A 10,337-nucleotide genomic window follows, 5' to 3' on the forward strand; every position below is an offset into this window, starting at 1 on the left:
TTTGTCCAGGATTTTTTTTCTTTTTTAATGTTTATTTATTTTTGAGAGAGAAAGAGTGAGTGAGTGCCAGTGGGGGAAGGGCAGAGAGAGAGAGAGAGAGAGGGAGAGAGAGGGAGGGAGACACAGAATCCGAAGCAGGCTCCAGGCTCTGCGCTGTCAGCACAGAGCCTCATGCGGGGCTCGAACCCAGTCTGATCTAGATGTATGGGGAGCATCAGCAAACCTTGTATGCCTCACCTAAGATGTGGGGCTTTACCTCGTGATGTGACCTTCTCCGGGGCGCTCGGCTTTCCCCTTAATTCTAGCTAACTCTGCCTTTTGTGGGATTTGTGCCCTCAGTGGGAAGCCTTCTACCCACCTGCCTCCCATCCTTTGTGACCCCATCCTTCTCCCATGGTGGAATCTTTTTTCCCATCTAGCAAGGCAATAGATAGCGGGCCTGAGTATAAGAAATGCCGTGATAGCTGTTCCGTATACACTGGTTTATATAACCTTCATCTCAACATCACTGTTATTAACCCCCTTTTACAGAAGAGAAAACTGAGGTGTAGTTTTGGGGTAAGTTGCCTCCAGTTGTGGGTGGTAACCTAAAAAATGGTGTCCCAAAGAAGCCAGATCCCTGGGACCTGTAAATCTACCTTACATGGATACAAGGCCTTTACAGATATATTAAGTTAAGATCTTGAGATGGGGAGATTATCCTGGATTATCAGGGTGGCCCTAAATGCAATTACATGTATAGGAGAGGGAAGCAGAGGGAGATCTCTCTCTCTCCCTCCCTCCCTCCCTTTCCCATCCCCACCCCCCACAGAAAAGAAGGTGATGTGACCACAGAGCTGACACATTTCAAGATGCTGGCATTAAAAACCAGAGTGATGCAGCCACAAACCAAGGAGGAACAGCCGACACCAGAAGCTGGAAGAGTCAGGGAACAGTGTCTCCCCTGGAGCCCCCAGAAGGAGTACAGCCCTGTCAACACCTTACTTTGCCCCAGTGATACTGATTTTGGACTCCGGGCCCCTAGAACTGAGAGAATAAATTTCTGTTTGTTTTAAGCCACCAAGTCTGTGGTAATTTGCCACAAGAGCTTTAGGAGACCAGTCTACCATGTAGAACCAGCCACGTGCCCCCGTCTGTCTGGCTCAGGTAGGCAGCCCGGGATTGGAGGGAGCCTCCCTGCCAATGTCAGGTGAGCCCAGCACTGCTTACAGTAAGCACTCAGGAGAAGCACCCCCCTTCCCCCCAGGGAGACATGGGGGTGAGCAGGTAGAACAGCCAGGAAGGGCCTTGGCAGAATAAGCAACCACAGCAGGGCTGACACTTCCCTCCCTACCACGAGACACGGGGCAGCGAGGCCTGGGGAAACCCCTTCTAGCCCCCGAAGACCCAGTGATACCAGATAAACCACAATGAGCAAAATAATACAGCGAAGGCTCTGAACACTAAGCTGTCGTTGGAACCACAGCTCACCAAAATAGTCCAGGACCTGCACGGTAAACCTGAACAGGGTGCCTGCCTGCTAAAATAAAGGGTTTGAAGAGGACCCAGGGTTCCCAAACATAATAGACAAGATGACAAGGATATGCCTAAAATCACCCACCCTAATAAGAACCCAGAAAACCGCAAATTGAGTGAGAAAAACAAATCGATTGACTCTAGTACTGAGATGAATCCGATGTTGGAATTATCCGAGAAGGTCTGAAAGCAGCCATCATTTAAAACAATATTTTTTAATGTTTATTAACTTTTGAGAAAGAGAGGGAGAGAGACAGAGCACAAGCAGGGGAGGGGCAGAAAGAGAGGGAGACACAGACTCCAAAGCAGGCTCCAGGCTCTGAGCTGTTAGCCTAGAGCCCGACACGGGGCTCCAACTCATAAGCCCTGAGATCGTGACCTGAGCTGAAGTTGGACGTTCAACCACCTAAGCCACCCAGGCGCTCCTGAAAGCAGCCATCCTAAAAATGCTTCAACAATCAATTAGAAATTGCCTTGAAATGAAGGGAAAAAATAGATAATCTCAGCAATGAAATAGACATTATAAAAAAGCAGTAAAAAGAGCTGTTAGTAAGAACTATGTTAAATTTAATATAGATACAGATGGTTACGTGCAGAAATATTTATGGCTATGTGTATATTACAGATGAGTATACACACATATATTTCTTTGCTCTGTTGGCTGCCAGGGCCTAAAAGAAAGACACGCAAAGAGCAAGAACACACTTAGCACCCAGACCTTGGTTTCTAATACCATAGTCCAGTGAAAGGAACCTGGGCTCCTTGAAGAAATACCCGATTCTAGGACTGGGGTAGGAAATATACCACATGAGCCTGGAGCATCTTGTAGTGATAGGAAGTAAGAAAGTGCTCAAAACCAACCAACCAACCAACCAACCAACCAACCAACCAATCGACCGACGATCCCACAAAGGAGGCTGGGAAAGTCAGGTGGGTGAGAGCAGGGCCTCTGGAAGCCCTGAGGTGGAGGCTATATGGAGGCTGCCGGGAGGACAAGGGGCCAAAGCAGTGGCCAGTGGACGTTGGCGGTGGGGAGGTGTCGGTGACCTTGACAGAGCAGACGGGCAGGAGAGAAAAACAATTGTCACACCTGGGCTGCTCCATCCACACCAGGGCAAAGTGACTTTGGCCAGGCTGGCCTCCGCTCTGCCACCCTTCTAGGGTTCGGCCAAGTTCAGGGTAGGACTGAGCCTCACTTGAGAGTTCTGGGTGCATCTCTTCTTTGTCTGGGTGTCCCCTACAGTCTCCTACAGTCCCCCGGGGCATGAGGCCACTCCCACCCTCTTAAACCTATTAGCTGCCATACCAGCTCCCTTACGGGGCTGTTCCTTCAGTCCCAGAACCAGCACCAGGCAGGAGAGGCAGCTGAAGGTGCCCAGCCATCGCGTGCACTCTCTCCGAGGGGGGACAAGAAGGGAGAAGCACACTTAGGCCCGTGTGCTCTGTCCCGCCTCCGTACCTCTGTGCAGAGAGGCCTGTGTGGAGACCCTTCCCTCCCCAGCCCCCATCTCTCCAAATCCCACCCCCCTTGAGCCCTGGCTCAACACACACTTTCTCTTTCATGCGTTCTCTGTCCCCGTTGATCTCTCTGCCTGCTCTGGGAAACCTTGGTGTCTTGCTGTCATCCATATGTGTCTTCCTGACCCATCTACCACCTCCTTGAGGGCGGAAATAATGACTACTTCTATCTCCCTGTGGCGCCTAAGGATGACAATCGCAACCCTAATGACAACTGTTAATAATTACTGAACAGTTGCTTTTTTATTAGCTCATGGCATTTTTTAAAACTTTTTTCAAAAAGTCTATTTATTTTGAGGGGCGCCTGGGTGGCTCAGTCGGTTGAGCCTCCGACTTCGGCTCAGATGATGATCTCGCGGTTCGTGAGTTCGAGCCCTGCATCGGGCTCTGGGCTGACGACTCGGAGCCTGGAGCCTGCTTCGGATTCTGTGTCTCCCTCTCTCTCTGCCCCTCCCCTGCTCGCAGTCTGTCTCTCTCTCTCTCAAAAATAAATAAACATTAAAAGAATTATATTAAAAAAAAAGTCTATTTATTTTGAGAGAGAGCACTCGCGCACACATGCCCTGGGGAGGTGCAGAGAGCGGGAGAGAGAATCCTAAGCAGGCTCCGCACTGTCGGTGTGGAGCTCGATGCAGGGCTTGAACTCACAAACCGTGAAATCATGACCTGTACTGAACTCCAAGAGTCGGTCACTTAACCGACTGAGCCACGCAAGTGCCCCTCAGATTTCATTTTTAAAAATTTAATCTCTACACCCAACATGGGGCTCAAACTCACGACACTGGGATGAGGAATCGGACGTGCTACCCACTGGGCCAGCCAGGCACCACTGCCTCATTTTGTTTTTGCAACAGCCCTCGTGGTGGGGGCTCTGTGATTAGCCCAGTTTTACAGACAGGAGATCGGAGGCTCAGAAAAGTTAGGGACTAAGCCACACGGCTCATAAATGGAGCCGGGATATAGGCCTGCTGTTAGGAGTCAGAGTGGAATAATCTCTGTTTCCCCGAGGGCTTCAGTTCCGTGAGGGTGGAACCTGCGTCTGTCTTTTCCTCACTGGAGCCCCAGTACTCAGAACAGTACCTGGCGCACTGGAGGGCCTTGCTACGTAAGTGAAGGGATGAATGACTATGGCCGGTGGTAAACATGGTTATGAAGCAAAACAAAGCTGGTTGAAGGGGGTGGGGGTCAGGGGAGGCCTTCCAGGAGGTGGCATTTGATCAGAGACCTACATACAGTGCGCGCGTGTGTGTGTGCGCGTGTGGCGGTGGGGTGGGCTGTGTAAAGATCTGGAAGCGTGTTCCAGGCAGAGGGAAAAGCATGTGCAAAAGCTGGGAGGTGGGAGCATGCCAGCGATGCCTGAGGAACAGCAAGGAGCCCGGTGTGGGGAGGGCGGGGGGGATAAGGGGGCAGGACAACTCATCTTACCGTCTGTGCCTCAGTTTCTTCACCTGTAAAACGGAGAACAAATGATACACACTTCACAAGGCTGTTTTGAGCGCCACAGTTATAATTCCGTTGTGGAAAGTTTTCGTCTGAAGGGCTCGGAATTGTTTGGCAGGAAGGAAGCGCTCACTGATGGCTCGCAACTGTCATCACAGTGAAGAAGTCAGGAAGGATCCGCATTAAATGACGTCATTATCTTGGGCGGTGACGGTGGATCATGGAGGACAGTAAGTCTTGTGGGTTCAGATGTTTCAGATGATCGGGGATAATCAGGAAAAATTACTGTTAATATCTTTCCTTTTTAAATTTTTTTTAACGTTTATTTATTTTTGAGAGGAGAGAGACAGAGCACGAGCGGGGGAGGAGAGAGAAAGAGGGAGACACAGAATCTAAAACAGGCTCCAGGCTCCGAGCTGTCAGCCCAGAGCCCGACGCGGGGCTCGAACTCACGGACCGCGAGATCATGACCTGAGCCGAAGTCGGCCGCTTAACTGACAGAGCCAGCCGGGCGCCCCCACAGTTTGTGATTTCGAGTCACACAAGCCCCACGCTTCGGGTAAAACGCGAGCTCTGGGTGAGCCCTGCTTCTCTCTCTCAACCTCCCCGCCCCTTGTCACTTGCCCCCCGACCCCCAAAAAAGTGCATGGTACAAAATTCTAAAGCAAAAAGCAAAGAAAAGGCAATATAGATAAGTCCCCCTCCCACACCATCCCTCAGTCACCCAGGTGTCCTATCTCCCCATACCCACAATTGCTGTCTGGTGTGTTTTTCCGGAATTGGGGGGGGGTGTCTATGTAGATATAATCAAATACATGTTTCTAACCATTTTATTTTACATGGGTGGAAGTGAAGGAAACCAGAATATGTCAGCCCAAAATATGCCTCTTTGACTTAAAAAGTATTTTGAGCTGAAGGCAGTTAAGAAGCAGCAAGCCCAGGAAAAAAAGCTCCCTCTTTTCTGCCTAAAGGCAGGGTATAAATTCTTCTTTTATTGGAGACAGACATAAATCTAGAGATGACACTAGAGGAATTTGCAAACCTTCCTCCATTCCCTCTCATATATTTACCGTTCCACAGCCTTCTGACCTCAGAAGCCTTAAGCCATTTCCCTTTGCCTTGTCATTTCTTGGCAAATTTATTGTTCCTTGTTGAAGATGCTATCTAAGCTGGAATTCTAAGCTGCCATTTTGGGTTACTTTTCATTAGGTTTCCCCGTGTAATGTGTGCTGCATGACTTAATAAAAGTTTTTTCTCTTGTTAGTCTAAGTTTTGTTCAAGTCCCGGCTGAAAACTAAGATGGGTAGAGGTAAAGTTTTGCCTCCCCTACAGAAGCCAACTGCACATTCCGAGGGAGGGAGGGGAAATGGTCCAGCACAGACATTGGATCCAGTCCCAAGTTCAAATCCTGCTTCCTCCACCTGCTGGCTGAGTGACTTTGCACAAGTAACCTATGTTGCATGTTTCTCTTTTCCTTTTCTCGAATGGGGTTGGTGTAAGGATCACGAGTTAATACCCATCAAATGCTGAGAACAGTGTCTGCCCCGTGGTAAACGCTATTCCTCGAAATGACTTACCAGGTACCTTAGAGAACATCCTTTTCCATGTCCGGAGAACTCAGTGGTTACAAATGGCTGTACTGTGTCCGCTATGTGAATGTATCCATAATCGACGTAACCATCCGGGTTGATGGGCATTTAAATTCATTTGGAAAGGTCTTACAAAGACCGATTCAAGGCCGTTCACTCATTCACGTGTGCACCACACTCTCTTGAGCTAACTGGCCTTTCTGTCTTCTGTTCCTCCTCCTAGAACGTTCTTCACCTACTCTCTGACCACCTGGTTGATTTCCTGTGCAACAACCAGTTCTCAGCCCCAAAGTCTCCTCCTTGGAGAAGGCTCTCTGGGTCTCTCCCCCCCCCCCCCCACCATCCTTGCTGTCCTTCTCTGCAGACTGTACATGGGATGGGACCCTGGAGGAACCTGGTGGCCGACCGTGAACCCTTGGCCCCGGCACCAAGCAGGTGCTTACCAACCCTTGCTGGCCAATGGATACGGTGGTCTACACATCTCTCACTTGTTTAAATGTTTTAAATCTTCAAGAGATCTGGATTTTAGAAAACGCATTTTCTTGTGCTCAAGATCCCAGCTGCCCCTGGTGAAAACAGAGGGCTGTTAGCAAGCTCACTGGTCTCAGTTCATAGTCTCTACTTCCTGCCCCTGACCAAGTAACACTGGGTGCTCAAGTGTGAGCCTCTATGGACTGTTTCACTTAATTCTCACAGTAACCATCTGAACAAGTTATAATGACTCTCTTCCTTTAGAAACGAGGGCATTAAGGGCGCCTGGGTGGCTCAGTGGGTTAAGCGGCCGACTTCAGCTCAGGTCACGAACTCGCGGTCCGTGAGTTCGAGCCTCGCGTCGGGCTCTGTGCTGACAGCTCAGAGCTGGAGCCTGTTTCCGATTCTGTGTCTCCCTCTCTCTCTGTTCCTCCCCTGCTCGCACTCTGTCTCTCTCTCAAAAATAAATAAAGATTAAAAAAAAGAAATGAGGGCATTAAGGGTCAGAGAGGGGAGAAGCTGGTCCAAGGACACACAGCCAGGAAAGGGTGGGGTGAAATTCAAATCAGGTCTAGCTCAGGGCCGTGGGAAAACTGTCTCTTGCTTACTTCTACCTGAGCCCTTGGGGCTTCAAGAACTTGGTTTAGATAATTGTTGGGCCTTTGTGATAACTCTTGTCCCCAGGGGCTCCCCCCCTCCCCCCTCCACTTCAGATCTCTTGTCATCTGGCTGGTGAGCTGAGAGTGCTCAGACTTCAAAGTCTCTCTCGAATTCTGGCCACCACTTGGGATTTGGGGACCTGTCTGGCCTGTCTGGAGGGAAAGCTGTCTCATCTTGGGATCGAGGGATCAGTGATAGCTCACCTGGTAAGAGCCTTCTGGGGCTCAGCCGATTGGGACCTCGACTTTCAGGTTCTTGGCTGAAAAGGACATACCCTGGGCCCAGAGAGAGAGGGTACAAGGGTCACCGGAGCTGACCCACCACCTTGTCAGTCTGAAATCTGACAAACCCTATCACTGGTGGGGAGTTTGGATGTCCCCATCTGCCCTGGAGGTGCAAGCATGTTGGTCAAAACCAATGGTACTGGCTGATCTGGGGACACAGGAACTCAGAGGTTAGGGAGACTGGTCCTGACAATTCAGGTCACTGGCCTGAGAGCATTAGGTATGTTGATTCCTTGAACTCTGCGGAGAACACACTTTACAAATGAGAAAACCGTGGAGCAGAGAGAGGCCAGTCGAGGAGGAAGGGCTTGGACCCTCGCCGCTGTGGTCCGTTCTTGGTTTCATCAGTTTGTTCCCATCTCACAAGTCTGACGGGGGCGGGGGGGGGGGCGGTGGGGGTGGGACTTACTCTCACTCCTCAGTAGGGGACCAGATGCTGTCCCTGGTACTGGCTCCCTCTCAGAGTCAGCCCCATCTGCCTGCCCAACACCACACATCCTCCGGGGTTGTCTCTTAAGGAAGGAAAGCCTTTGTTCTTCTTTGTCAAAGAACCAACCCTTGATCACCTTTCACAACCCAGCTCAAGGGTGCCCTCTTCTTTTTTTTTAATTTTTTTTTTTTTTTGTTAACGTTTATTTATTTTTGAGACAGAGAGAGACAAAGCATGACAGGGGAGGGTCAGGGAGAGGGAGACACAGAATCTGAAACAGGCTCCAGGCTCTGAGCTGTCAGCACAGAGCCCGACGCGGGGCTCGAACCCACGGACCGTGAGATCGCGACCTGAGCCGAAGTCGGCCGCTTAACCGACTGGGCCACCCAGGCGCCCCAAGGGTGCCCTCTTCTAAGAAGCCCTCCCTGATTTCCCCTCTGCCCTAGTCATTCCCCCCTGCCTCTGTCCTTGGGCCTGCCTTCTCCACAGTAGTTTGGTGGTCAGACAGTTGGGGATTCAAATCTTGGTTCTGCCTTTTCATCAGTGTGGGCGGTGGGACTTGAGGTTAGTTCCTTTACCATGCTGAGACTCTCATAAAATGAGCTAACCATAGTACCTTTGGGTCGTTGTCAGACTACATGAGGTAAGGTACATACAGGGCCTGGCACAAAGATATTGCTCAAATAATGGATGCAGCTATTATCATCACTCGTAACTAAAGACCTGGTCTTGACATTGAAGGCCTGAGGTGCTCAATATAGAGGGTAACTGGCCCTTGCTAAACTCCCTAGTCCAGCTCAGGCAGGGCAGAGAAAGTGCTAGAGGGCATTCCCTTCACACCCTGCCACCGCCCCCACCCCCACCTACAAACGCGGCTGTCTTCAGCTCCACCTTTTTAAGTGATTTTGCTGGAAGCAACAGGTGCCCTTTGCAACGATGCCCCCCTGTGGCTGAACGAGCACCTGCTTTGGGGGGAAGGGAGGGACCGCAGTTACTGGAGCACCTACTCCATGGGGCCTTGCCGAGCAGCACGGTTGGTAGTCATCCTGTCATCCTTTAGACCGGGAGGTCTTATCTTTGTTTCGCAGGTTCATCCAACCAGTTATTTGTGGGGGACCTGCTATGCATCAGGCACCATGGCAGGTGCTCAGGGGACAAGAGTGAACAGACACATAGAACATACAATGCACCAGAGGCAGGATAAGAAGAAAAATAAGGCAGGACAAGGGGATCGCGAGGGGCCAGCCCTGCAGAACTCTTCAGGCCTCAATGAGCAGTTTCCAGAGATTGGGGCGGCGGGGGGGGGGGGGGGGGGGAGCACCTGAGAGCTTTAAAGGAAAGAAGTGACAGGTGTGGCGCCTGTATGTGAGCAGACTGCCGGGCAACGGCAGCAGCAGGGCATCAGTGGGGTAAGGGCAGTTGTCACCGGCAGAGATGACAGCGCCTGGGCTGGGGCACTGCAAGGGGAGGACAAGCGGCCTGATCTGGGACGCGTGTGTAGCTGAGCCCAGAGGACTTGCTGATGAACGGGACGTGGGGTGAGGCTCAGGGCCGCGGAGAGAGAAGTCACAGACGCACGAGCTGCTCAGCCGGTGACCGGGTGGGACACTCGAAGTCCACAGCGTAAGGTTTCTGCTCTGCTTCCCTGTCCTGGCCTGAGAAGACTGGACCCGGAAAGGGGGGGGCGGGGCACAGCTACCACCCGTGAACAGGAGCAGAACCCACTTAAAGAAGGAAGACCTTGTCTTTGGCCCTGGGAGGCAGTCCTGGAACAGTCCCCTCTGAACATGCTGCTGGCTAGGGCAGAGGGCGGGGAGCAGCGAACCCACCTTTCTGCACCAGCTACTTCCCTCCGTGAGCTCCAGGTCAACCTTAAGGAGTCCCTGGAGGGCACTTTGTCAATGCCACCCAAAGGCGTAGAGCTGCGCCCGGCCTCTGGCCCACATGCTCGCTTTTAAGCTGAACTCGGTGAGGAGGCATCATCAGCCCAGTTAACTAATGTTTTTCGTTTGGTGTTGAATTTTATTTATTTTAGGTAGTTTTTAAGTTTTATTTATTTTTGAGGGGGGAGGGGCAGAGAGAGAGAGAGAGAGAGAGAGAGAGAGAGAGGGAGAGAGAGAATCCCCATCAGGCTCCGTATGGTCAGCATGGAGCCCGATGTGGGCTTGAACTCACGAACCGTGAGCTCACGACCTGAGCCAAAACCAAAGTCAGACGCTTAACTGAATGAGCCACCCAGGTGCCCCATCACTCGGTGCTGAATTTTAAACATCGTTCCATCAGGACACATCCCATGCTTTGCGATACGTCCTTGGCCCGTGTAATGACAGGAGGTTCCCTTACCAACCAACCAACTTTGGCAAGGACTCAAAATACTCCCATAGATGAACGGAATGTCTAGTTGAGAAAGACTGCCCTGCATTCAGACCC

At 51.2% G+C, this 10,337-nt stretch overlaps 2 long non-coding RNA genes across 2 annotated transcripts in view; one reads left to right on the top strand and one right to left on the bottom strand.

Annotated features, from left to right (window-relative positions):
• The window catches only part of LOC121012377 (uncharacterized), a 13,610-nt gene extending 12,688 nt beyond the window's left edge, over positions 1-922 (bottom strand). The window contains exon 1 of the long non-coding RNA XR_005782074.1: positions 810-922. This is a non-coding gene — a long non-coding RNA (uncharacterized LOC121012377). The remainder of the gene's footprint in view (positions 1-809) is intronic.
• Positions 898-4,804, top strand: LOC121012378 (uncharacterized). Its single transcript, XR_005782075.1, has 3 exons — positions 898-1,146; positions 4,093-4,138; positions 4,473-4,804. It is a non-coding gene; the product is annotated as an uncharacterized LOC121012378 (long non-coding RNA).
• The last annotated feature ends 5,533 nt before the right edge of the window (positions 4,805-10,337 follow it).

Source organism: Herpailurus yagouaroundi, unplaced genomic scaffold (genome assembly GCF_014898765.1).
Source record: "Herpailurus yagouaroundi ecotype Mexico unplaced genomic scaffold, PumYag 196, whole genome shotgun sequence".
Taxonomy (NCBI): Eukaryota; Metazoa; Chordata; class Mammalia; order Carnivora; family Felidae; genus Herpailurus; species Herpailurus yagouaroundi.